Here is a 24724-nt window from a genome sequence, read left to right as displayed (position 1 = left end):
ATAGGGCATCCAAGCCTCAACTACAGCAGGACCTTTGCAACACAAGTGCATGTGTTATAATACCTTATTTTCTGTCATGGAGATTTAATCAAATTCACTAAAATGATGGACTGTAATAGAGATTTTTCAATAATGTATGTTAAAAGGGTCCTTATGTAATGACTTAGAAGTAGGGAGTGAAAAGATGATAGTGTGTTTCAACATACAATATGCTATGAAGGATTAGCTAAACTATTGGGTAGCCCACACAGGTCTCTACTACCCTCAGTGCTTGTGAGTCATTATAGTCTTGTTTGTTTCTCTGATAAATTCAGTAAACTGGGGTACAGTATATCACACGGAAACATCGTATATCATTCCATTCTCTAACAGGAACATAAAACAACCATTGATTGCAAACAGGCTCTTTTAAAGATTCACTACACTGTTTGGCATTTCCAAATGTTTTTATGTTGGCAAGCTATTATAATAACTCATATGGGATCAAAATGCATATAACTTATTCTAAAGTATTCCACATGCTAATTAAGTAAACAGAAGTGCACTTGTCCCTACCTCCCCCATCAGAAGTGAATATGCTTTTTCTCCAGAACATAATTTCACTTCAACTTCTCCTCTTTATGTATCATTCCAAACCTTCTTCCTACACCTCCAGCATTCRTATTCCTGTTCACTGACTCTCTTGTTACTGTCTCTGTCTTTTCATATATGTAAAATATTAAAGTGAAGCAAGGTAATGAGTCACTTTTTATCTCTCCAAGGAGGAGAGAGGAAGATGACACATTGTGCACTGATCTTACTAAGAAAAGTATAGTATATGTAGAATTTTTTTTTGTTTTTATTTAATCTTTAATTTATCAAAACTGCATTGYACAAGTCATCTTCATTCTCTGAAAAAAAAGAGCAAAGCAAAGGGAAGGCAGGTGAAAGAAGCACTAACAATGATACCAATTACAACATTTTTCCAGTTCAGTTCAGGGCACTGTGTACTTTAGTGTAGCTTGAAGATAGTCATGTCAAAAAAATGTTTGATATGTATTAATTTCAAGGAAAATAAGCTTCCCCTTGATGTCCATATGTGTAAGTCCCATTAGTATTACTCACCCGCATAAACCAAGGGAAGAACAGACCTCTTAGAGTTAATTGTATCCTCACATTTGAAGCCAGAACTACAATCTGCCATTAGACTGTTTATGGCTTATGTCTTTTTGCAGATAGTGGGYGCCGCTAATGTCTTTGCGAAGCACGAACGAGAAGTGATCCTTCAGCTGACATTTTGGGATACACACTCTGCAGAAGGCAGGGGGGGAGGCCTGGCTGCCTGGGTCTGCCCCACTGCAGTGCTAGGGAGCCTCCAAAAGGCAGCCCCAACTCTAAATCATTCACATGCTGAAGGACATGTGGGGCTGTGCACCTACCATGCCTTCGCGAAGGAAGCAGTGGGAGGGCGGGCAAAGAGTTGAGCCTGGCACAGGAGAAGTGCTGGAGCCAGGCCAAGAAATCGCTCCTGCTAAGGAATTTTCAAAGGAGTTCACCTGGGTGAAAATGGTCTTTGAGGTACAAATCGTTCACACCCCAACTTGTGGCTATAATCGCTTGTGCCAGAGGAACAGCCAAAACCAGCTGCTCCACATTGTCTCATTAGATCTGCCATTTTACACACAGCAGCCAAAGACAAAACAGGCAGTTGCTTGGCAGCAGCCCGGGGCTGCTTGGCACCGCTGCAGAAGCATGCTCTTAGCTCAGACTGTGGCCAACCTCAGGCACAGAGAGAAGGAGAAAGAGAGGAGGAGGAGGAGGAGGTGGAGGAGGCGGCCCACAGGCAGTGCCAAGCTTCATTATTGCAACAAGATTTACAGGTTGTAGGTTAGCTTTCTAAGCAGGTAACGATGCCTGCAAGGATAGAGAGGGACACACACCTTAGCTGGATCTCCCAGGAATATTGTGAGGTCTGGGAGAGCCGTGAGCGAAGGGAACCATGTTGTATCTGCACTGCTCTCGAGTCTGGCGCTGGGCACCCCATCCCTGGGTGTTTTTGTGAAAGCACAGGGTATGGCCAGCCAGCCTTCCAGGGCTTTGGGGAATAGCTGATTGCTGTAGACTTTGATTGCCATTATTGAAAGATTTGCTCCGATCACCCCAAGCTCCAGCTCAAGCACCTATCACAAAAAGTTTCATTGTGATAATACATTTCGCTTTACTATGGCTCTTTCAGACTGCATTCCTCCAAAACAAGCATCGTAAAGGAAGGAGGCAGTTTATGAGGAAGACCTTTTTTTTTTTCTTTTTTTTTTTTAAAGTRAGGGTTGCCTTTCTCTTATAGTGTATGCTACAAATGTGGAAACACAGTATACAGGGCTGGCTATGAATCTTCCACTGTCAGATGATGAGGTATCAGCTTGCTGATACAGCATAACTTTAGTACTCTCCTATTTATCTATGTTGGAGGACACAATCCCTTCAAAAATCCCTTCAAAATAATATCTCACAACTCCCATTGCAAATCCCTGATGTCCCTCACAGGGAAGCCACAAAAATGCATACCTGCTGAAAGAATGAGTCCTTTTTTGTAAAGAAAGTGATTCTTTCTTTCTTTCTTTCTTTCTTTCTTTATTGCCCGGCATCTCCTCTGTTTTCCTGAGGCCATTGTTAATGGTCATAAGACTGCTCACAGCTTCTGGACATTCTGGCCTCCATCCAGTGGCACTAGAATGAAGAGCATAAAACATTTGCATTTAGATACCTTGAATTTATCTTCCTCCCCTGGGACTTTTATTTGATCATTGGGCTCCATCATGACAAAYGTGGCAGCATCCACTGTGTGGAAGAGTGGACTGCTCTGTGCAGTAGAGCTGGCACAGYGGGAACGGTAAGGCTGGATGCCAGCCCATTCCACCAGGAATGATATGCTTGGTATGCTCTCCTTGCCTGCATGGGGAAGACCTATATTCTCAAATCCATCCATTGGCTGCCTGGTTAGTTCACTTTTTGCAGGGAAGTTTTTATAAGCGTGAGGTACTAAACTTAACTGCGTGCTCAGCCTTCCTCAGTCACCCTAGGACACAAGAGAGCTCAGCTCACCACAGCCACCTAAGTCTAACTTCAGAGCTGGAGGCTGAAGCACTTGCCAAGGCCTTTTACAGACTYCAGGAGTAACACTTTGATTGAACTGAACTAAACAGAATATGTAAGGAGGCATTTAACTCTCAGCTGTGCTTTGGGGAAAATCTCTTAGAAAATTTGCACCAGAATTGGCTGGGCCTTACTCTGCAGAATGCTCACACTGTAGCCTGAAACCCCTGAGAAGCAAATACGGGCCTCAGAGTACTTTGCCAAATCACTGGTGGCTGTGCTTGTGTAGGACGTGTTTATACAAGAAATTATGAAAAGTGCACAATATTGTCTAGAAAGAAATAAGCCCTCAAGGGTGCAGCTCTTGTTACCGGAGAGAAACTAAAAAAGAATCATAGTTTGTAGTACGTTTCCTTAATTTTATGCTGTACCTTTGATAAGTTGAGGTTTTGAAAGTTCCTCATTCTTATAAGAAAATACATTCAAAACTTGCTCTTCTTAAGATATTTATTTTTTCTTTCCAGTGCTGGGGGGGGGGGAACCAAAGGAGAAGAACATGAAATACATTCATGTCTAAACCGGAATCCTCACCATCAAGGCAAATTGGGAACACTCCAAACAATGTCATGTATTAAGAAGCAAAGCGGGTTTCCCCCTATTGGTTTAATGTCTTTTTTTCCCCCTGCACAGTACAAAATCAAATCTTATAACTAAACTCACAGAATTTCAGACTGCAGCTGCATACTCCAAGCACTCTAGCAGCATCGAAGGGAAAGCTACACACCCTTTACAGGTACAGAAAGTAGCACAGCCCTTTCAGAGAGTRTGTAAGCCATACATTCACAACCTGTATTCAAAGGGGCTCACAAAAAGCATGTGTTCTATGTATGGAGAGGGAGAATGTATAGGAAGTAAATGTGCATTCAGGGTAGTGTGACACAACCCTCTTCTCTGCTGTTCCCTTCTCCTGGCATCAGGGTGGATGTAATTCTTCTCATGCATTATTGATAGGCCCAAAAGCCTGCCAAGCTAGCCTGCTTTTTTTGTGACAGACAAAGGAGGGTACACGGATGGCACCTCTCACTGCTCGGGGCTCTGCTTTCATTAAGAACATTTTCTGCCTGTTCTCCAAGGGCACCCTCTGTCAGAGACTGCCACGCAATAAAAAAAAATATGGCTTTGAAGTCCAGTGAATAGAAACAAAATGAATTAGCGTTCAGGTGTTCATGCAACCTGATTACAAAGGCCCAATTCAGTGGCGTCCTTCACACCTTTTCACTTGTCCCCGCATAATCTCGACACATCTTTTAGGCTCTCTGCCTTTCTAGTCCCCCTCCTCCCCCATCCCTTTATTTCCTAATGCTTGCAGGTCCTCCAGGAAGACACAAGCACTTACAGTTGTTGAGTGATTAAATATTTATAATCAGGGCAATGAGTGAGGTGTTGAATAATAAATGCTAAGGTTGAGGCGGCCTTAGATAATTTCTGCAGATTTCTTCATCCACAGCCTCTTTGATTCTAAGGCAAAATTCTTTTAATTAACAAAAACTTTTTTCTTTTCTTTTCTTCTTCTTCCCCTCCTTTTTTTTAACAGCTGTGACAGTTGATAGTCCGTTATCACTGTTTTGTTCATGAACCTTAACCCTGCAACAGTGCTGGAGCTGTCATTAAAACCTTAGATAGACATGCATAAAATTTACATCGGTTGTTGCTTCCTCACGTTTTGTTTTGTTTTGTATTTGCCCACATTCACTCAAACTGCTCTACATCAGCTAGATATTTAGTGAAGAAACTGGAGTCTGTAATAAATGGTCAGCCAGCTATTGAGGACAGTTATAGCATGTTGAGATGGGCACGATGAACGACAGTCATATAAAGCTTCTTTATAGAGCTGTAATTGTAGATAACGCCATACTTTACAAAACAGACTAGAACAGACTAGAGCTAGACTATCCACAGACTTTTGTTGAGCCGAGCTAGGACTGAATTTAGCCTTTAATATCCTTCTTTGCCCTCCTTAATCTCCTTCACCAGTGGCACCGGAACTGGGGATTTTTTGAATCATTTTTCCTAAAAAATTACTCTTTTTTTAATGTTCTGGCTTCTGGAATCATGTGAGAATTTCAGCATGGGGAAAGGAAGGTTATTCTTCCTTAAGAAAGATTTCAAACACTAGTGGCTGTGGAGAAAAAGGCTGTAAAAGTGATGTCTCATGAGATCAGAAGTCATACAGCAAGTAAGAATCATTTTCCTTTCCCTCTCTCCTTCCAGTTACATTCTTATGACTATGCAAGAGGCTGATTTGTCATTTCTGAAAACTGGAATTTGGCTGGGCTGCTGCAGGTGTAACAGAAAGTAAAATACAAAACAACAGCACCTGTAAGCCAGGGTTAAGAGCTATGACACATTTCAGTGTCAAAGTTGACTTAACCTGGAGTATAAAGCAAACAATTAGAAAAGCATTAGGGACCTTGTGGTCTATCTCTGTTTATGTCACTATTTTATGATTGGTATATCACCAAACTCCTCTGCAAAATGGCTGTTACTGTATTTTCCCATGTGATAAGACTGTTTTGAAGCTTGATAAATTATTTCTAATATTTTGAGGTCTTCAAATCAGAAAGGAACTGCAAAACATTCAAAATTTAAACGGACAGACTAAAATTAAAAGTTCTAGAAATGAATGATATTTTGAGAACCCAGTATTCTTATGTACTGTAGCTGGATGCTGATGAAGAATACTTCTATGGATATATTCCTTTGCTTAACTTCTCAGAGAGAAATACAGATCAAGTTAAATTAAGTTGTCCACTTAAGCTTAGTTGCTGAAATACAAAAACGAATAGGGGCTGACTTTAAATAAAAACATCATCACACTGATAAGTCTCTCTGTAATGTAAACAATACTGCTCTTTTGGTCATATTTTCATTTGGCTCAGGTAATTTGAAATAGTGTGACATCCAGAGGAATGCAGGAGTTGGGACTGGAATGCAAGGAGGAAAATGGTGACATCCATGTGGACTAAAAAGTTCATCACCAATGAAAATATTTGCTCTATTTACATATAAAAATCCAAATGCCAGGACAGTGCAGCAATAGAAGTATCAAGCTGAGCTTTCTGGAGGATTTTCTGTTGTTATTGTCGCTAAACTCTGTATTATATTGTAATCTTATCCTCAACCCAGCTTCACTCTGCATGGTTGCTTCATCCACCTGTTGCACCTCAACAGACATCAAGGCTGCAATCCTTACGAGATTCAAAAATGTGTTTTGTCATGCATATGGACCATTCATTTCTGGAAAAGCAAGGGAGAAGAAAGGATTCTGTATGAATAAGGTGTTTTCAGGAACAGGTCCAGATTATAAACTCTATAAGATAGCATATGTCATGGTAGCTGTCTCTATGGAGTCTGTCCTTGAAATATGTTGACCCKAGAAGCTACAAAACTAATGTGCTCAAACTAATTTAATTGCTTCCACCTTTCTGGCATTTGAAAAGGAAAAAAGCATTCCCAAATCAATTCTCCTAAGTTAATTCAAGCCCTCAAGCTTTGTTTTCTCATGCTCCTCTACTTTCTTTTCATAGCGTTTTCCAAATTTGAGTACTTCCCTTGGGACTCTGGGTCAGATTTTTAGCTGTAAAATGCTGTAAACCCACTGGTTTGGGGGAGCTGCTTCTGATTTTCACTGATAAAGTGAGATCAAAGTTGAATACTAATCTGCAGAACAAACTCCCATTTACACTTTGGCCCTTTACACCACTTGTCTGTATCTTGGTATGTATAAGACATTACAAAGTTAAGGCTCTGTTACCCAGGCAGAAAGGCGGAAAGATGCCTTGAGGTGCTCAAGATCTAGTCTCCCCCCAAAATGTAGTCCTCTGCCCCAAGTCACCTATTACAAATGAGTCCAGTTTTGAAACAGATAAAATACTTATAATGAATGTCTCTCCAAAACAGGACCATTTGGGCTAAGAAGATGAGATCTTCAGTCTCATTAGAGGTGTGTAAAGTTTTTGGACATGAAAGTGGGTGAAGCAGATGTTCTACTAACCTGTTGGTATAACTGCCCTTTCCTTGTGTGTTTACTTACAAGCCTGGATTTAGCAGGGGAAGCCAGGAATAAGGGTCAGATAGGGACAGTGTCTTCCCAAATAACGCTACATACTTTTTGCTGTATATGATGGATAGCATCCTTTGTGGAGAGCGAGCAGTGTAAAAGACTTCAGCTGGATGTTTAGGCTTGAAAGGAGACAGTATAGAGCAGATAGAACTTATAATGAGGCAGGGTCTTAGTTCTTTGCCTGATTCAGCCACTGATTTAATAGTAAAGGAGTTAAACTTCTTCCCTCCCCACCTAAACTTGTAATATTCAGAAGCAGAAACTGCCACTTCATGTACATTTCCTACCAGAAAGGGGCAGATCTCCATTAGGGCTTCTAGATGGCGTTTTAATCCAAAATGATTAAATATAATAACATTTATGCTATATAATAATATGTAATAATATATAATAATAATAACAACAATAACAATAATAAGGTAAATACCACATGAAAAAGCCATTCACCTCTCTATTGTAAACATCTCAAATTCAAAAGCAATCCYTAGATTTATTAACATATCTCACTTTACAAAAAGAAAATTAATCCACTTGGAAAATTAAATCTATGTCAGGGCTTCAACACAAAACTTGCATAAATATTTGACTATAATATTTCTGTCTTGATAGTATTCATTCACATAATGCTTTTTGCTCCTCAGTTTCCCTTCGTCAGGCTCAGCTTTATACAAGCTATCATGCACCCTGAGACGGTGCATTACAGGCATAGCAGCAGTGAACATGCCACAACTAGAGCAATGGATGGTAAAAGGTTACATAGAATTGCCTCCTAATTTTGTTTCCTCTCCCCACCAAGGGGTAATTGCTAAACCACCAACAGCTAAACAGATTTATCACCAGATGCCAAGGCTGCTGATAAGTTCCAGGCATGTCTTTCCCAGTAGGGGCCACTACAGAGCATTAAATAGGAAGACTGGGAAGAGAAAATGAGTACTGTATAACAGAAGGAACCAGGTAAATATGAAAAATGCTTCACTGGAAGATTAATCCTTCCTGTAGTCCACCGTTAAAGTAATAAAAGGTTTATGATTCATTTCTTACATTATAATGGAGGAGGCAATTAGTAATTACTGGATTTATAGTATTTGTTGTGTTAACTCAGCCAATAAAATACACAGCAAAACTGTTTTTCTGAAGCACATTCATTGCAAAGTAATGTTCTTGAAGCATTAAAAATGCAATCTAGTGCACTGCACTTCATGTGTTATTACAGAAAGAAAGATGGTTCTCCAATGTACACTGAGGTATTAAGAACTCAAATATTTTCTTCCTTTTTCTGTGCAATTTTTTTCCCAAAGAAAGGTTAAACGATCTAACTCCAGTAATAAGATTTAGCACAAAAACCCACAGCTGCTTAATGTCTATTGTTAAAAGACTAAGCACACTTTCTCAATCAAACTAACACATCTTCCCCCTTAATGTGCAATCAAGCTTGGGTCTTTTCTTGGCATGGGGGAATGGCCAGACTCACACTATCTTCATTGGCTACTGTCATTTCCTTCTTATCTGCCCTAAAAATACTTTTTCCTTCCGCTGAAGTACTTCATTAAAATATTATTTGCTTCAGCAGTATTTTTCTCCTGCTGTGAATCAGAATTCCATTATTATATATTGTTTGAATGCAAGTAAAGATTTATGTTCCAGCACTGGTACAAAGTAAATTTTATATTAAAATCTCTCTTAATATGCAGCAAAAAATGTAATTAACAAAAAATAAAAGTATCATTCTGTTAATTTCTCATATCTCACCTCCCTGTGCCTAGGAGCTGAGAAGGTAACAAAATGATTGATTTATAATGTATCCATGTTCAGTTATTGGACCTCTGTCCATGAGCTAAATTAAACATGTAGAATAATAGAAGACACAGGACTTTCCAGCTAAACACCATCACACAACCATCTTTTACTTCAGCCAAAGGATAATATATAATAAACACCACAAGTCTAGTGGGATCCCACTGGCAGGGAAGGAAAAGGAAAGGGAAAGAGGAAGGAAAGAAGCTTGAGGAAGCCCTTCTAATTTGCACCATTAAGTGAGGCATTTTTCTACATCCCATGACTRTAAGCATCACCCTCATGAAACTCAGGGTTGCCAGTGTCCCTGCCAGCCTGGTGTCTTGTACATTGCTTAAATGTTTCCACTAGAATTGCAAAAACAAGACTGACTTTCCGCCCACTGGAAAACATCAGCCACAGAATGCAGATGATCAAGGCAGGGATAGCCTTGTAATAAAGTTCCCCTCTAAAAGTTGCTAAAACAGAAATCAGTTATATTGTCATGTGCAGTGCTCCTCAGGGGTTCTTTGAAAACCACTTCCCCATCTGAGTAGGTACCTTTGTCAAATCAAAACGGGAAACAGTCAGTCCTATCAACTATTTCAAGTCAAAAGTTTTTTTGACAAGACAGAATTATTACTCTTAGAAGTGAATTCCTGCTATTTCACTAGAGTAAAAGCTGTTTGAAATTTTCAAATGGTCAAAATTATGAAAGCAAAGTCTCTTTCTTGACCTGAACATTTTTTCTGACCCTACTGCCGTTAGAATTTTGACGCTGATAACGGGTAATATTGATTTTCAGTTTCTATGTGAAAATAAATGAAATGTGATTTTTTGGGGGGGGGAGATGATAAAAGCTTACCTCATCCAGCACCAGTAATGGGGTCTACTGCAAATGCATAATTTGTTACTTGGGAAGAAACCTTATAAACTTAGCTTGTAAAAAATACAAATAAGTCACGCTGTATACTTTTCATCACTACTGACTTTATATACAGTTTCAAACCTGAAGAAGAGCTTGTGTGCCTTGAAGCTTGTTGTTTTTACCAGCTGTATCAGTTGATCTAATAAAAGAYAATGACTCTACAAACCTTTCCTTTACACACACATTTCACACAGTCTAGCTAGAGACAGAGGGGAAAAAATTAAGTTTGCAAGCCTTGCTAGCAAAGCCCCACCAAAAGGACGACGAATTTGTCTGGATGCAATATGTAATAAACAACCCTGTGAAAAGAAGGCAGAAGCTTGCACAGCATCTGCTTTGCAAACTTAAATAACTTGGCCGTTTAAGTCATTTTGTTTGGTCTATTGCATATGGCAAAAAGGTTCAACTGATGCACTCAGTACCATCAGTATTTCATTTTTAAAACTAATCTGTTCTCTTCCCTCTCCCCCCCCTCCCCCCATGTTGATGGCGGATCAGTTTAATATCTGGATTGCTGGCAGTGCACTTGAGTGCTGGTGAGTCAGCTAGATGGGAATGCTCCCTCTGAGTCAGTGCGGAGCCAGCCTCCCAGCATGGTGCTTGGGGACACTCTGGTGCTTGCACTGCAATCGTTTAGATCAGAGAAAACCAAAGCTCTGAACAGTTGTGGTCACTTGAGATCACATGGAAAAAATGGAGATATTACGCCAGTATCCTCAGCAAACTCAAAAGACAACAATAATTGCATTAGGCCAGATCTACTCACACTCTGCCAAGAAGCTTGATGAGATAGTCATCTTTGTTTTCTGTCATTAAGGAGTCAAGCTCATTATTATTTTTTTATTGGAAGAAACTGTGTAAAAGTGCTATATTCCACACTAGAAGTGATTGCATTTTAGTGCTACACAAAGCAATACACATAAGCTGTAGGATTCCACATGACAAGAAAGAAATCAGTCCTAGCTGTGCTTTTCCATTGATTTCAATGGAGTTTAGAACACTTTCAGAGTTTTTAAAGCATCTATAAATCATCTGGGAGAAAATAAAATATATTTAGTAACAAATGAATTCTTTCACTAAGAACTGTACTACCAATTCTTTCCTTAGTCTGCAAGCTCTTTGCAGCAGGGACCAGATTTTTATTCTGTGTTCACTTAGTGCATGCCACAGTCAGATCCACTGTCTTTTTGAATGATGTATCTCAGCATAGATACAACAACATCCCTCATGACAATGATGTCCATAATAATAAATTCAACACCTTCCAGTAAATAACAAGTATAATTATTACACTACATTTCTGTTTATTATTCAAGTATTTTTAGYTTCCCATAGCAAAAGTTTGTGTCACTGGCTATGCAGCCAATTAAATATGCAAAAATGAACATCTGCAAAATTTCCAGCCAAAAAGAAAGCTCTGATTCTTTCTCACTTTCAGAAAGAAAGGGATAGACTGACAGAGAAGATTTTTCTACATTTCATTCTAAAATATTCTAGCTCTTGTTGTAACCACTATCCCCCTCATTCACATAGTTGCATGGTTAGTTGGCAGTTTGCTAGGGATTCATCATGTACACAGAAAACCATCTGACAAACAAAATCAATTCAGTGAAAGGGACAAGAACACTAAAGTTTCAAAGCAATTCAAGGTGCATAGGTCAGGGAAAAAAGATTATGGTATTTGAAGTAAAACAAATAAACATTTACTTTACCACTGTATAGAAATGGAAAAGCATGTTTCATGATGTGTGAAGTCGAATGAAACTCTCCACAAAATATATGTTGAGATCCTGACCTGAGAACTCATGTGGCAGGATAGGACTCAATGCAAAATTAAAAGGAATGAGTTCTCCACCCACGAACTTTAGCAGTGCTGCTAGGCACTGTAATAATTAATTGAGCCTTGATATTTCATCAGCCTTTGATTACAGAGTGGAGCTGAGTGGAACATTTCACACAGAAAGTGAGACAATGTTGCAATGAAGTCAGGAAAAAAAAATCACATTTCACCCAGCATAGTTTAGTGAACTTCGACATTTGATTTCACTTAACATAACGAAAAATTGCATTTGAGCAGAGAAGGGGAGCACACCGCATTGAAAGGGAAAAGGTAAGGGCCAGGCAGAATACTGTTCTCTAAATGTTTCACACATTTAGTAGCTAATACTTGAAGATATGGGAGCAGATTCTCAGTTTGACCAAAATTTTGATGCAGTCAGAGAAGAGAGGTTGGAGATCTCCCAGGGATGCAGCCAGTACCCCCAGCCCTTCTGACCAGACTCAGGACACCCTGACTCCTACCCCAGAGCAGCACGAAGGCTGCTCCAGATCTCACCGGTTGGTCAAGGTCACTAAGGAAATGTGGGCCAGCTGAGAAGAGGTGGAGCGGACATTGCAATGTAGCCCTCGATGCCCTGTGACACTGATGTGTTTCAGAGTGAAAGCGTTGCTTGAGGCCAGCCATGCCAGCCTGTGCTGCCTGAGCTGCCTTGGCGCGATGGGACTTACAACTCTGACGCAGCTCGGAAGTCAGCGGAGGGCTGGTTTAGGAAGTGAACTAGAAAATAATAGTGTTCATTTTTATGACTGAAAGCATTCAAACTCGCCGCAGCACTGCTCAAATCCCTCAGCATCACATGGCTTTCCAGGAGCAAACCGTATCCTGACTGAATTTTGCCATTGATTTTAGTGTAAGCCTGAAGGAGTTAGGGRGGGGCTGTGTGTCACCGGCCTTTGTACGCACACTCCATTTAGGGTGAATTTTACCATCTCTCAATAGCAGATCCTGGCAAAGGGGGAGAATTCATTTAAGTATCAGGGGGAAAAGAAAACAAACAAACATGTTTTAGCTATTTTTGATTGTGCAAATTCTGTATGTACAAATATGGTGAAAAGCATTACAATCATATAGCACACTTTTTATTGAACACTGTGATGTGAAGAGCTAATTTTGTCCTTTTTGCTAGGACTAGGAGTGCTTTGGATGAAAGAAGGTGGCAGGGCGGGGTGGGGGGGGGAGAGGAGAGGAAAGACTGGGATGTGTGAAATGTAGGAAAGGAAATGTAAGAAGAGAGAAATCAGAACATGACACATAATAAGGCTACAGAAAGAGCAGCTGATAAAAAAGATAAGCATTAAAGAGGAAATTAAAAGACAGCAAGTTATCCACTTGGAATTGATCAAGAAACAAGAGCATGTATGCCTGTAGTAACATCTCCATCTCCCATTGGCAGTTCCTCCAAGATCCAGGGTGTTCCCTGAGTCCTGGCTGACATCCAGCTTGGGTAATTATATTCTACTTACATAAAATTCCCCTTGCAGTTTCAGTCGGACACCACTTTGCATCCCAAACTGTTCTGTAGTGTGGTTATGCCTGCTTCACAGCAGAGATGGCTGCATTTCAGCAGGGAGCAAAGTTATCTTTTTAAATAGTTCATATACTATGTTATAAAGCACCTGGGACCCTTCCGCATCAAACGTGCTGTACACATTATGTTATCAGTAGCATGCAAGTTATTAGGAGAAATAGTACACAGTCATCATTTATCTACTGAGACAATAAATTCTGTGTTAAGTAGGGTCTAAGCTAAATCACAGTGCCATAGTAGTGCTCAGATGGAATTGAATGACACAGTTATAAAAGTAATTGAACAAGCCAGTATGGCTACAGCTGGGAAAAGTAAATCAAAGGCCCAGATCCTCAGCTTAAGTAACATGAACTCAGTGAAGCTCAGCTATTTACACCAGTGGGGAATCTGCCTCAGAAAACAGGCTGGCAAAGAGAGAATGACCATCCTTCCCAAAGTTTTAATGCTTTCCCACCCAGCAGGAGCAGGCAGGCTAGTGCTGATGAACTGTGTTTTAGCAGTGCTTGAGGACTCAAGGGAGGTTATAAGGCCAAAAAATAAGAGAAGGGGGAAAAGCACACACACAAACTCAAGAGAACCAGTGCCAGCAAAAGACAAACAGATTCAGAATGCAACTAGGGTTAGAGAAATGATCCCCTGCAAGCAGCAGCTACAGGTGCAGGAGCCAAAAGAAGGGAATTGTGTTGTTGCCCAGTAGCTTGAAARGAAACTTGCCTTATTATTAGTGTTAGATATATATTTTTTTAATGTTTAGATCAAAAGGGCATCAAGTAATGCAATCCATGTGCTTACACAGAGAACAGTATTAGTAAGGGGATGCATGGAAGCCACATGGGAATATCTGCTAAATGAGACCATGCTGAAAACAACCATTCAGCAGTCTTGCAAAACGCACTGTATGGGAGAGAGTTGACCACCACATAATTCAATTCAGCTAAGAGAGAAAGATGCTGAGCAACCGAGCCCAGAGAAAGACAAGTTTGCTATACTGGTCTAACCTGTTGCTTTTTACAATCAGCTCTACATCCAGAGTTAGGAGATGGAGCATGATAGGTATCACAATGAAGAAAGTGATATAAAAATGAAATCAATTAGTGTGAAGACAATGTAGACAAAGCAGGGCATTCAACTTCCAGAGTTTCAGAGAAATGCACTTAAACTAGGGGAAAAAAGGTTTGGATTAATTTTTGGTAAATTATAGTTTTCTTGATCATGCTTTTGACTTACTGAACAGCCCCTGGCACTTCATTTACTACCTCTCAGTGTAAAATGTAGCATGAAAAGAATTGTATTAATGCAAGACAGACATTTTCTAGAGGATGATTTTTTCTGCTGAAGAAAGATCATTTGGAGCTACAAAGGATTCTTATGAGAGAAGGAGGCAATCATTGTCCATCCTCAGTGAAATTTCACAGATAGGGAATTGTTGGGGCTGTATGGAATCTATGATTATAGACACTGTTTCAAAAACCTTGTCAAGAAGGAGGTAAAAACTGTAATGTATGCCAGTATTTGGCTTCTTCTAAAGAGGAAGGAAAGTCAATTGAGAAGGTGAAGAGTTTAAATCCTGCTGGTTTTTTGATTGACCATCCGGTGCTGGTGCAAACTTCAGAAGACAGCAAGAAAATAAACGAGTCAACTGAAATGGATTCAAACAGCTAACATCAGAGTGAGGAGAACCCTCTGGATACAATCAAAGAGTGATAGATTTAAATAGGAAATACTGCTGGATAGTGTAATTTCTTTCAAAATTGGAGGAAATTTGAAAGTACAACAGCTGTAGATATTCCATACATGAAAAAAAATCTTTTTTTTCAGAAGCAACTAAAGATAGTTAGGAATAAAGCTTAAAAAATGAGTCAAGGATTTTTTTTATTATTTTGCACATGCTATGCAGTATTTTGTAAAATTACAGAACCACATATCTGAAAATCTTACTGAAACACCAGAGACAAAACTTAATTCTTTATTGCGGGTCTGCTCATGCTCTTCAGAATTAAGCTAAATTACTCTGTCTTTGAAGCCTCGTATTTTTGACAAATGTCTAAGACTTTTCGATCTTTACCATGTATTTCGCGCTGGTCCACAAGTGAACTTTGCAAAAAATTAGCTTTTGATTTTGCGCCTTGCATTTTGTCAACTGGATTCTTGTGAGCTTTGGTTTAGCAACTTTAAGCCTCTGCTTCACAGAGGCTAATTAAATTAAATCAACTGAGTGAAAAGGCAGMCTCTCAGGTCCACGATAGAACAAGAGCCAATCCCGGAGGGACGGAGAAGGGTWACACAGCAACATACGAGCTTCTCCCCTTCCCCCATCTTCTTTGCGAAAACGTCCTAGGCACTGTCCAAGAGGCTGTTAGCTGAAACTGGCGTCTGCCGTCAGCCAGCGCTGGGCACAGGAAAATGAGCCAAAAAGACAACAGAAGGAGAATGGAAGTGCCAATGTCCTCAGTATTTTGGCGCTGAATGGAAATAAAATCTCCTTTATCTACCTGACTAATTTGTTTGATTAAGGGGATGTGACTTTTCCCCATACACTTGTGACTGGTGAGAAAGCTGCTGGGATATGGCTTTTGAAATCATGTGCGCCATTGATTGCAGCTCCCAGACTGTGGGCACGAACTACTGTATTATCTCCTGATTAGTAGAATGGCATCACTATAGGAAAGTCTGTAAAGCTGGGAGAGCTTAGGGTAATTTCTACTGGTACATGCCACAGGATTGCAATCAGCAGACATAATCGGGGTCATGCTAGTTATCATGCCAGGTGCAGGTGGAAGTCTACTCACCTGCACAAGAATGTTCTTTTTCACTGCAACGTGAACTCACTGGTTAGGAAAGTTGAAGTGTCTAAGACAGTATTCCAGTTCACTGGATATTATTGTGTATGGTGTACACATGGCAATAACCTTTCCTTTTCAAATGCAAYGTGGTCTTGTGCTAAATGGATGAAAACCTGGGAGAGGAAGTATTTGCAGGGAGGGGTGAAACTTGTTATTAAACTGGTTAATAACATGGGGGAGGGGGAGAAAAAAAAACAGGAATGCTTTCAAGCACACAAGTCCTTCTTCAGAACTAAATCTCATATCTTTAGACATTCAAAGTATACTTAAACTCAATGGGAGTTTTACCATTGACTCAGTCATCTCCCATGATATTTAAATTGCAAATAGAGAGGATATAGGTTTCATCCTAAAGGAAGGGAAATTGCTTACCATTAAAGATATGATGGAGTTGTTCTAAATAAAGCCTGGAGTGCTGGAGCATCTTGACCCAAAGTGGGTGTAAAGTTCAGAGAAGGCAAGTCACAACACTTTTGTGCGTTGGTTTACCCACCTGTTAAACGGGTCTAACAGTAAACCTCAGGAAAATACCAAGAGTTAATTAATGTGTCTGATGTTCGCTGAGATTCCAGAAAGGAGAAAGAATACAGTGCAAAATACTATTCTGATTTTTGTCATTTTGGTGATCCATCATCCTGCGGCACTGTAGGGACAGGAACTACTGTCTGATTCAGCAGGCAAACACATGCAAAAGCCACTGAGATTTGCCTTTGTTGTGGTCTGTCAAATGTGTTTTTATTTTTATTTAATTATCAGTCTTTATTGGAAGTGAGTTCCAATTCTGAGTGCTTTCATGGGACATCAGATGATGAAGTGGTACCTAGGGAAGTGCTGCAAAGTAGGTCAGGTACCACAGATATAACCAGACAAGTCACTCAGGGGAAGATCAGCCGTTTCAAGTAAGTCAGAGTCTACAGCTTGGAAGAGAATGATTAAAACTTAGAAACCATTACTGAAGCTGCAGCATGATAGGCCTGGATCACTACAGCAGTCAGCTGAATCTGTGCTATTATCAGTTTTCAGCCATCATGCTAAAATCCGGATTCTGCCAACCTTACTCATATTGAGAACTGTACCTTACCTGGCAAGGAGACCCATTCACTCATGTTCATATATCATAATTGAGATCTGAAGCTAGAATAAATAAAGACATATGAAAAAAACTCAGTTAGTACTATGTTGGATAAACTTTGCTTAGGCATTTGWCTTATCCAAATTGAGCCCATTCTTTGAATCTTTTGAGGTTTTTACACAGGTGGGACTTAAAATCTTGTCAGCTGCCTTAGGTAAYGAAATATGTGCTTGTAATTAGATATCCTCAATATCTGTTGAATTTGAGCTATTTTTCCTCACTCATAAAGGGAAAATAAATCTGGCAGAGATGCTTAGATATATATTTAGCTTAACTAAAACAGGGAATTTTAAGGGTTACCTCAGAATATACCTGTTCATATCTACCTAATTTCACATTCAATTATAATAATAGCTTCCCAATACAGATTGCAGATTACCTAGCCATTGTCCATCTTTGCTGTGCTTTCCCTTAAGAGAAGTGTTCAGTATGATATTAGTCTGAAAAGGACTACATTTCATCCTTACTCTACTGCTTCCTTACCCTACTGATGATCTTACACTCTCTTGCCTGAGCTTAGGACTAATGTTTTTATGTTTTCTTTGCCCTGGAATGGGAAATCGGAGGAGAGGCTGAGCCTTTTTTTAGCTCAGCGGAGGTTTTCATTGAGTCATCACACTGGTCCTGATGCTGACATTGGAAGAAAGCAATTGTATCAGCAGTGCCCTAGTGTGCCACACAATCCTGCAATGCTTTCCCCTCACCCTTCTGTGCTGTTACATGTTCCTGGGCAGGCAAGCCTCACAAGAATGCTGTTACACAGCTCTTGTTTAGTGTTTAGATCTTTAATATTTAGATCTTTAAAGCATTTTGTGTCTATGCCTAGCAGGCTTTGTGCCAGTTCTCCAACAATGTAGTTGAATCAGTAACTTGGAGCCTTTTCTATGATAGTGAGTCCAGCAGTCTGCTCTGGGTATGGATCTTATGAGTCCTGCAGCCTGCAGGCCTCTTTGCCAAACAATGATATAATCAATAAGCTGCCAGCTCTTGGATCAAGGGTGTATCCAAGATATTTTAGGCTTATCCAATTACTGAATAATTGTGTTTGCAATAACCAGCTTGTGTTCAGCACATTTGGTTATAAGAAAAAAGATGATTGCCGCTGACTCTCTCAGTGCCAGTACAGCCAGAAACACTCCACTTTATTATAATATCACCACTAAACTTTAAAAAGTTACCTCCAAGTGTCTATTTTCTATTTGTAGTGTTACTATAATGACATCCAGCAACCCATTCCCAAGCAGCTCATTTACATTGGTGTCCCCCAGTGGGGTTAACATATAGACATTAAAGACATTGGCAGCGTGCCCCCAGTTTCCTCCTTTATCCCCCTCACACACAAAGTACTCAGTGATAGTCACTAGCTTCACAGCCAACTTTTGAAGCCACCCAGTGAACCAGGAGAACATGGAGCTATTCTGAAGTGCTACTGTGTACCATTGCGCTCCTGGCATCCTTTCTCCCCTCAGCATCTAGAACTTCAGTATACATCTGCCTTGCAGGAAAGGGTTACCTCTCCCAAGGAAACTCAGTTTTTTTCAATGCTTTTCACTCTGCAGACCCAGAAATTATCTTTAAACACTGTGGAAAGCTAAGAGCGTAAGGAGTCTAGCTGTGCTGAACTGTCCTGCATCAGGCGTTTCTTTGAATATGAGTGTAATAACTGCTTAAAAAGGATAAAAATGTTAATATATTTTCATGGCCATTCTTTTGCACATTTTGCACTTCCAAGGGGATCCCAGGTTGCAACAATTTTATAGAATGATTGCATCCCATGTTGGTGGGAGAAAAGTGATTTTCAGCCCATAAATTGGGATTTGGAACATGATTCCTGCAGGTTGTTTTGAGAAATTCAAGCAAAATTTATTCAGAGAGTCATGTTTTAAAATAGTTTGTTCTACTTGTGCACTTAGTAGGTAAACACATTTGCAATGTGTTGCAAATGGAGCTCAATGGAGTGGGGTTTAAAATGTTTTCAGCACTTTTGATTCCCCCAAAAGGAATTTTAACCTTGAAATTTGAGGTAAAAATCTAAAAGAAAAGTGGATATGTTGGACTAACAACCAAGCGTATTTGCATACCGCAAAACAATATACATTCAAGATGAAAGGGTGCTGGGAGCATAAGCAGATACCCCTGGATCAACAAGTATGTTCCACTCTGTATCCAGAGGTATGTTAATAACAGCAAGTTCTTTTTTACAGAGCATAGCTCAAGCTCCCAGGCTATTGGAGGGTGAATACTGAGCACATCAGAGATGTAAGGTATTCCAGTGGCATTGGTCATGGTTCAAAGAAAAGCCAGATGCCTGTCAGTCAGTTGCCAAAGGGAAACACATACCCTCTTTCCTGGAAAGAGATAAGGTGCTGGGATGGTAGCAGCTCAGTATGCAGAAGCAAATAAAGGAAGGGATTAAAAAAAAAAAAAGCAGCCTAAAACAAGTGGTAACATCACTTTTATTTTTTATTTTTTTTGTACTGACAGCTTTAAAAATCACTTAAAATCCACATAAAAGTACAGTATGTGGGATTCAAATAAACACAAATGGCCTACTAATGCACTAGCATGTGTGTAATTATTTTAAAATCTGGTTGCACAACAATGAACTCTGCTTTTCATCTTAATCTCATGGAGGAGAAGAGATTTCTGTGGTCTTGGTAAAATGCAATCCACGCCAGGCTTGGACTAGYCTGGCCACCCAGGTTTGCCTTTTCATATATCTGATAGATGTGTTTTGACAAGTTATATTAAGTACAAAGCAGGCCACCAGAGCAGCATGTGGAGTTGATATAGACAGAGACAGAAAGGCAAATAACAGTATGAAGCACACTTTTGTAGGCAATATTTGCCATAACTGAGTACCCACCATACATCATATTACCACACTTCAGTAAAAGAAAAAGAAAAAAAGTCCTGCAAGAAATGGGGCCTGACAACTTTTGAAAGGAAACATTTTATGCAGGATTTACAGCCCCTGCATCTTCCTTATCCAAGTCAGMATGTTCTTTTTAACATCTGAAATTGTTAGTCTTGGTGTACCTTTCATTATATACTGGCTCAAGTAAGGGAAATGCTGGAATTTCCATTCGTACCCCATCCTTCTCCCTCTATTAATACCAGCATGTGATTTATTTAGTTACTCCTCTGAAAACTGGTGCAGAAACTTCATATGGGGGGAAAAAAAAAATGCTGGCACGTGCACACCTGAACTGATTGCCCTTTTCTTTCACAACCATCTTGAGTACATCACCGTCATCCTCCAGAGCACTCCTAAACAAGTTTTGGCAAAAGCAAAACAAACACTATTTTACAACATCTTTGGATGCACTTCCAAAATGCAAAACTAATTAATCAGTAGTCTCTGAGAGACTCAGCTAAATGTGGCTGCCTCTTTGACACTGATCTCTGCTTTGATGTGAATATAGAAAGCATGTGAGCAACCCCCCTAAAAGAGGTAATGGGTTTCAATTATTTATTTGTTTGGAAGACGGGGGAGTAGAAGGTTAGCAATAAGTACATAGCTAATCCTGCTTAGGCCCTCCCAACAGCGAGGGTGTTTAACTCCCTGCTTTCCTGCACTGTTTCTGTATAGGATCCAGTAAGATGCCTTTCTTAGGCTGTCATTGTGCCAAGTTCTTTACAAAGCAGAATATACTTAAAGGACATGTATACTGTCAGGCCTCACATAAAGACTGTTATTTTTAATTATTCATTATCAACACTGGAGAGCTGCTAGCTCAACATATAGGCCTTTCCCCTTGCTGCATTTAACTGTCATTGGTTTTCAAGTCGAGAGTGTGTATTCTAAGAGTTAGCTAGTCATTAGCATCATATTCTCCAGACACAATATAATCATCCTAATAATTGATTGTAGTGAAGGTAGTCACTTGTATCCCACACAATTCTCAGCCATGAACTTTGTCCTCTCTAGTTTATTATGCACAGAGAAACATCTTGATGCTATAATCTATCTTCCTCKCAAATTTACATCAAAGGGCAACAAGCTACGTATTGCTCCTTCAAAACATACACTTGTATGATGCTGTAAAAGTACCTGCTTTTTCTGAGAAGCATATTACTAGTAAATGTAAAATTAAAAAACCTAAGYAAAAGTCTTCCTCGGAGAGATTGTGCATGTATGAAGGGAGAAAGGACACGTAGGATTTTTCTTTGGAAATAAAACCTGTTAAATAATAGCAAAAAGCCTTTTGTCTCACAAACAAAAGGAATACATTGATAGCAGGCTGACTAAGAGAAGCTGCCTGTAGAGGTAAGAGAAATCTGAAATACTTATGCAGCAGATACCTTGGGTAAAATTCCAGCTTTCCTTGTTGACTGGACCAATTTAAAATCATTTCGCATTCTTAAATCATTTATTAGTTGTATTCTTTCTCTCTCCCCTTTCACAGACATGTCTAGCACAATATATAGATGGTGAGACTTTGAAGTTTTCAGGATGTTTATTTATAAAAGTTTTAAATCTGATTTTGCCACATAAATCCACTAGTCCTAAATATAGTTCTTCAAAAGTGCAAATGCAAAGGGACAAAAAAAGGTCACTGAAATATTTATAAAGATGAGGAGAAAAAAAAAAAAATCAATGGTGAACAGCAGCTAATTGTAACCCATTCCCCTCCTCCCCTGCCAACCTCAAGCCCAAGACCAATCTGATATTTCACCTCTGGAAGATTAAAAGGGAATCTTATGTACATATTTGTTAGATTAGATCCATGTACAGCGTTCTTATGACCATAGTGATTACTCATCTGTTTAGACACATTAAATCAATATCTTCAAAATTTGGAGGGTTCACTTTCATCTGTTCTATATAGATATATCTTTTCACCAACTCTAAGTAAAAAAAGGGACTTATCAGTCAGATGTCCTTTTTTCCAAAACAATACACAAAAGTAAAATAATACTTAGCCAACCCTCTGAGGAGGTAAGAACAATTACATCAAACACTGAAATTATTTAGAATCAGTTTAAATAGGCAAAAGGCTCAAGAATCAAAGCATCTGAAGAAGTTCTGCCACTGTTTCTTCTGTGTTTTTTGTTTTTTKTTTTGTTTTTGTTTTGTTTTGTTTTGTTTTTGACAAGAACAACTCTCCAAACTTCCCTAACAGTTTTTGGCAGTATTATGGGCCCAGAGTAGCAGCAGCTCTCACAGGCAGTGTGATACTGCATAGAAAACTTTGCAGTAGCAGAGACAGAAGATGACTAATTCATACACAGTCATCACAAGTTACATGCTGGAGTGGAAGGTCAACTTTTTTTCTTTTTTTTCCCTAAGGCAAAACGATGAGAGGTGTGAGAAGAACTTAGCTCGTATGTCACTACTTGACAATGCGAGACCGAAAACGAATCAAGAAGGAAGTGAGGCTGTAGGCCAGTCTGGCATCAGGTAGATATGTACTCAGCACCAATGTACAGAAAATCACCTCATCCATCCAGTTAGCAGCTGGCACCACTTGCATGTTCTCTGGTGGAGTTACAAGCACATGTCTTTATCCAAATGCCCATATCACTTAAGAATACAGAAAGGTATGAGACTAAAATACAAGTCTTGTGCAAAAGAAAATGAGGAACTGAATATTAGTTGTTTAACCTTGATAGCCCCTTGTCTGTTGTGTCTCTCAGCCCCTGTACATAGCTTAACGTAGACAACACAGTTGACTGAATAGGAAAGGTCAGGAGAGGAGAACTAACTACCTGGAAATTAATCCAGCTCTTTTCTTCTCAGAAGAACATCTAAACTTAATGAAAATCTCCTTCACCACTTGTGTCCCATGATGTCAAAAGCTACAGGCAGGAGAGAAGCAGTCCATACCTCTGTCCAACCAAAGAGGAGCTAATTAGTCACTGTTGCCCATTCAGTCTAGATCTGATGCAAAGAAGTCAGCATAATCTGTTAGAGATCAAAGAAGATCATGGAAGCCAAGAGAGCTGTTGTTGAGCCATGATCATGAGGCGAACAACTTTCCTTTAAAATAGGAGGTTTGAATCAGAAAAACTGGTGAAGTTTTCTCTTACAGAATGGAAAGGAAGACATAATATTTATATGATCAGAAATAATAGTTTCTTATGTGTCTCATATTGCATCTTTAAACTGGTAACTCAAAGACCACTCCAGCTTTTGCACATGCTGTATAATTTCTATCTTCTAAAGTAATTACTGGACATTCTAACACAGAAACCATTGCTTTCTCTTGAGGATACTTAGCAGTATTGGATATTTTTTCAAGTTGTCCTTCAAACCAGATGTCATTCAAACATGACCATTCACAGCTATTTATAATCTTTTCTAACAGTAACGGCTAGATTTCTTTTTACTTTCTGCTTCCAGAAAGAAGCATGCTTCCAATACCTGGACACTACATAGAATGATAAGACTTAACAAGTAGGAAACCTAGTGAACTAAATTAGTTGCAACGTTCATTTTTCACTATATTTTCCCTGGGTGAGGAAGGTAATATGTCTTCAGACTAATAAAAAGCACATGAGGAAATTGCAAGAAATAGATTAGCACTTTGCAGATAAAGCAACATTGTGCTTACTACTGAGTTAGTTTGCAGTATGGATCTTAAAACACTGTTTAATATTCTGTCTGAGGCACTATAAAGCATTTGGTACTTTTCTGCTCATAGTAAAGTTTTTGGAAATGTGATCAGCTAACATTGTGTGAGAGCCTGGTACCTATCTCTATTTCATTAGCTCTTACTCGGCTAGCTGGAATCTTTGACAGCTCTTTAGTCCTTGGTCACTGAAGACACCTGGAAGACAGAGTCAATTTTCTAGAACTGACAGTGGAACTAACTTCTAAATCTTCTTCTATACCCTCAGATTCTCTTCTCTCCTGTGGGAGTTTTATATAAGAAAGTACATTTCCGAATTCCATTTCAAGGAGCTGTTTCAATTCTTTTTCAGTGAACTTCTTGTCAGCCTTCACCTACTCACTCATCCATCCTTCTCATGCAAACCTAGAGAATGCATGCAGTACAATATACAATCCCCTGATGTGATACTGGCTGGGCTTTGTTAACTAGTAAGCCGGTTATAACTCGGGTCTGATCAGCAATTAAGTATTCTAAAATAATGTGAAGAAATTTGGTCTGTATAGTCCTGTTGCTAGCTGAATTCATTTGCTTCTGTTCGTGATTGCTGTGTGGATTATTTAGTATTCTTGAGCACAAAAGTCTTTGTTCAAACAGGAAATGTAAATATTTTCTTATTCTTTACAAGAGGAAAAGGTCAAGTTTTACTAAATTGCTGATATCATGTTTTTCAATATTAGAAATTTATCAAAAGCTCACATTTTTGTTATAAAAGGAGTATTCATTTATTCACAATAAATTTACTTAGTAAGTGACTGTCTAGCATAATAATACTCTAGCTTTTTACTTTTGTCACAGTGTATAGTGTTTCACAGTGTGAACAGCAATAATGATCATGTGTTCATATGAGTAGATTCATTTTGGCAAGCCT

The 24724-nt window shown here is 39.3% G+C and overlaps 1 long non-coding RNA gene across 2 annotated transcripts in view; it reads left to right on the top strand.

The window, feature by feature from the left end:
- The window catches only part of LOC112972728, a 67025-nt gene that overhangs the window by 11420 nt on the left and 30881 nt on the right, over positions 1 to 24724 (top strand). Inside the window, exon 2 of one of the 2 annotated variants that reach the window (XR_003255768.1) lies at positions 7033 to 7075. The exons of the other annotated variant lie outside the window; for it this stretch is intronic. This is a non-coding gene — a long non-coding RNA (uncharacterized LOC112972728). The remainder of the gene's footprint in view (positions 1 to 7032; positions 7076 to 24724) is intronic. 2 annotated transcript variants of the gene reach the window in all.

The sequence above is a fragment of the Apteryx rowi genome, unplaced genomic scaffold (assembly GCF_003343035.1).
Source record: "Apteryx rowi isolate R43461 unplaced genomic scaffold, aptRow1 scaffold_5, whole genome shotgun sequence".
Lineage (NCBI taxonomy): Eukaryota > Metazoa > Chordata > Aves > Apterygiformes > Apterygidae > Apteryx > Apteryx rowi.
The sequence above is the reverse complement of the archived record's forward strand: the minus strand, read 5'-3'. Positions and strand labels throughout refer to the sequence as shown.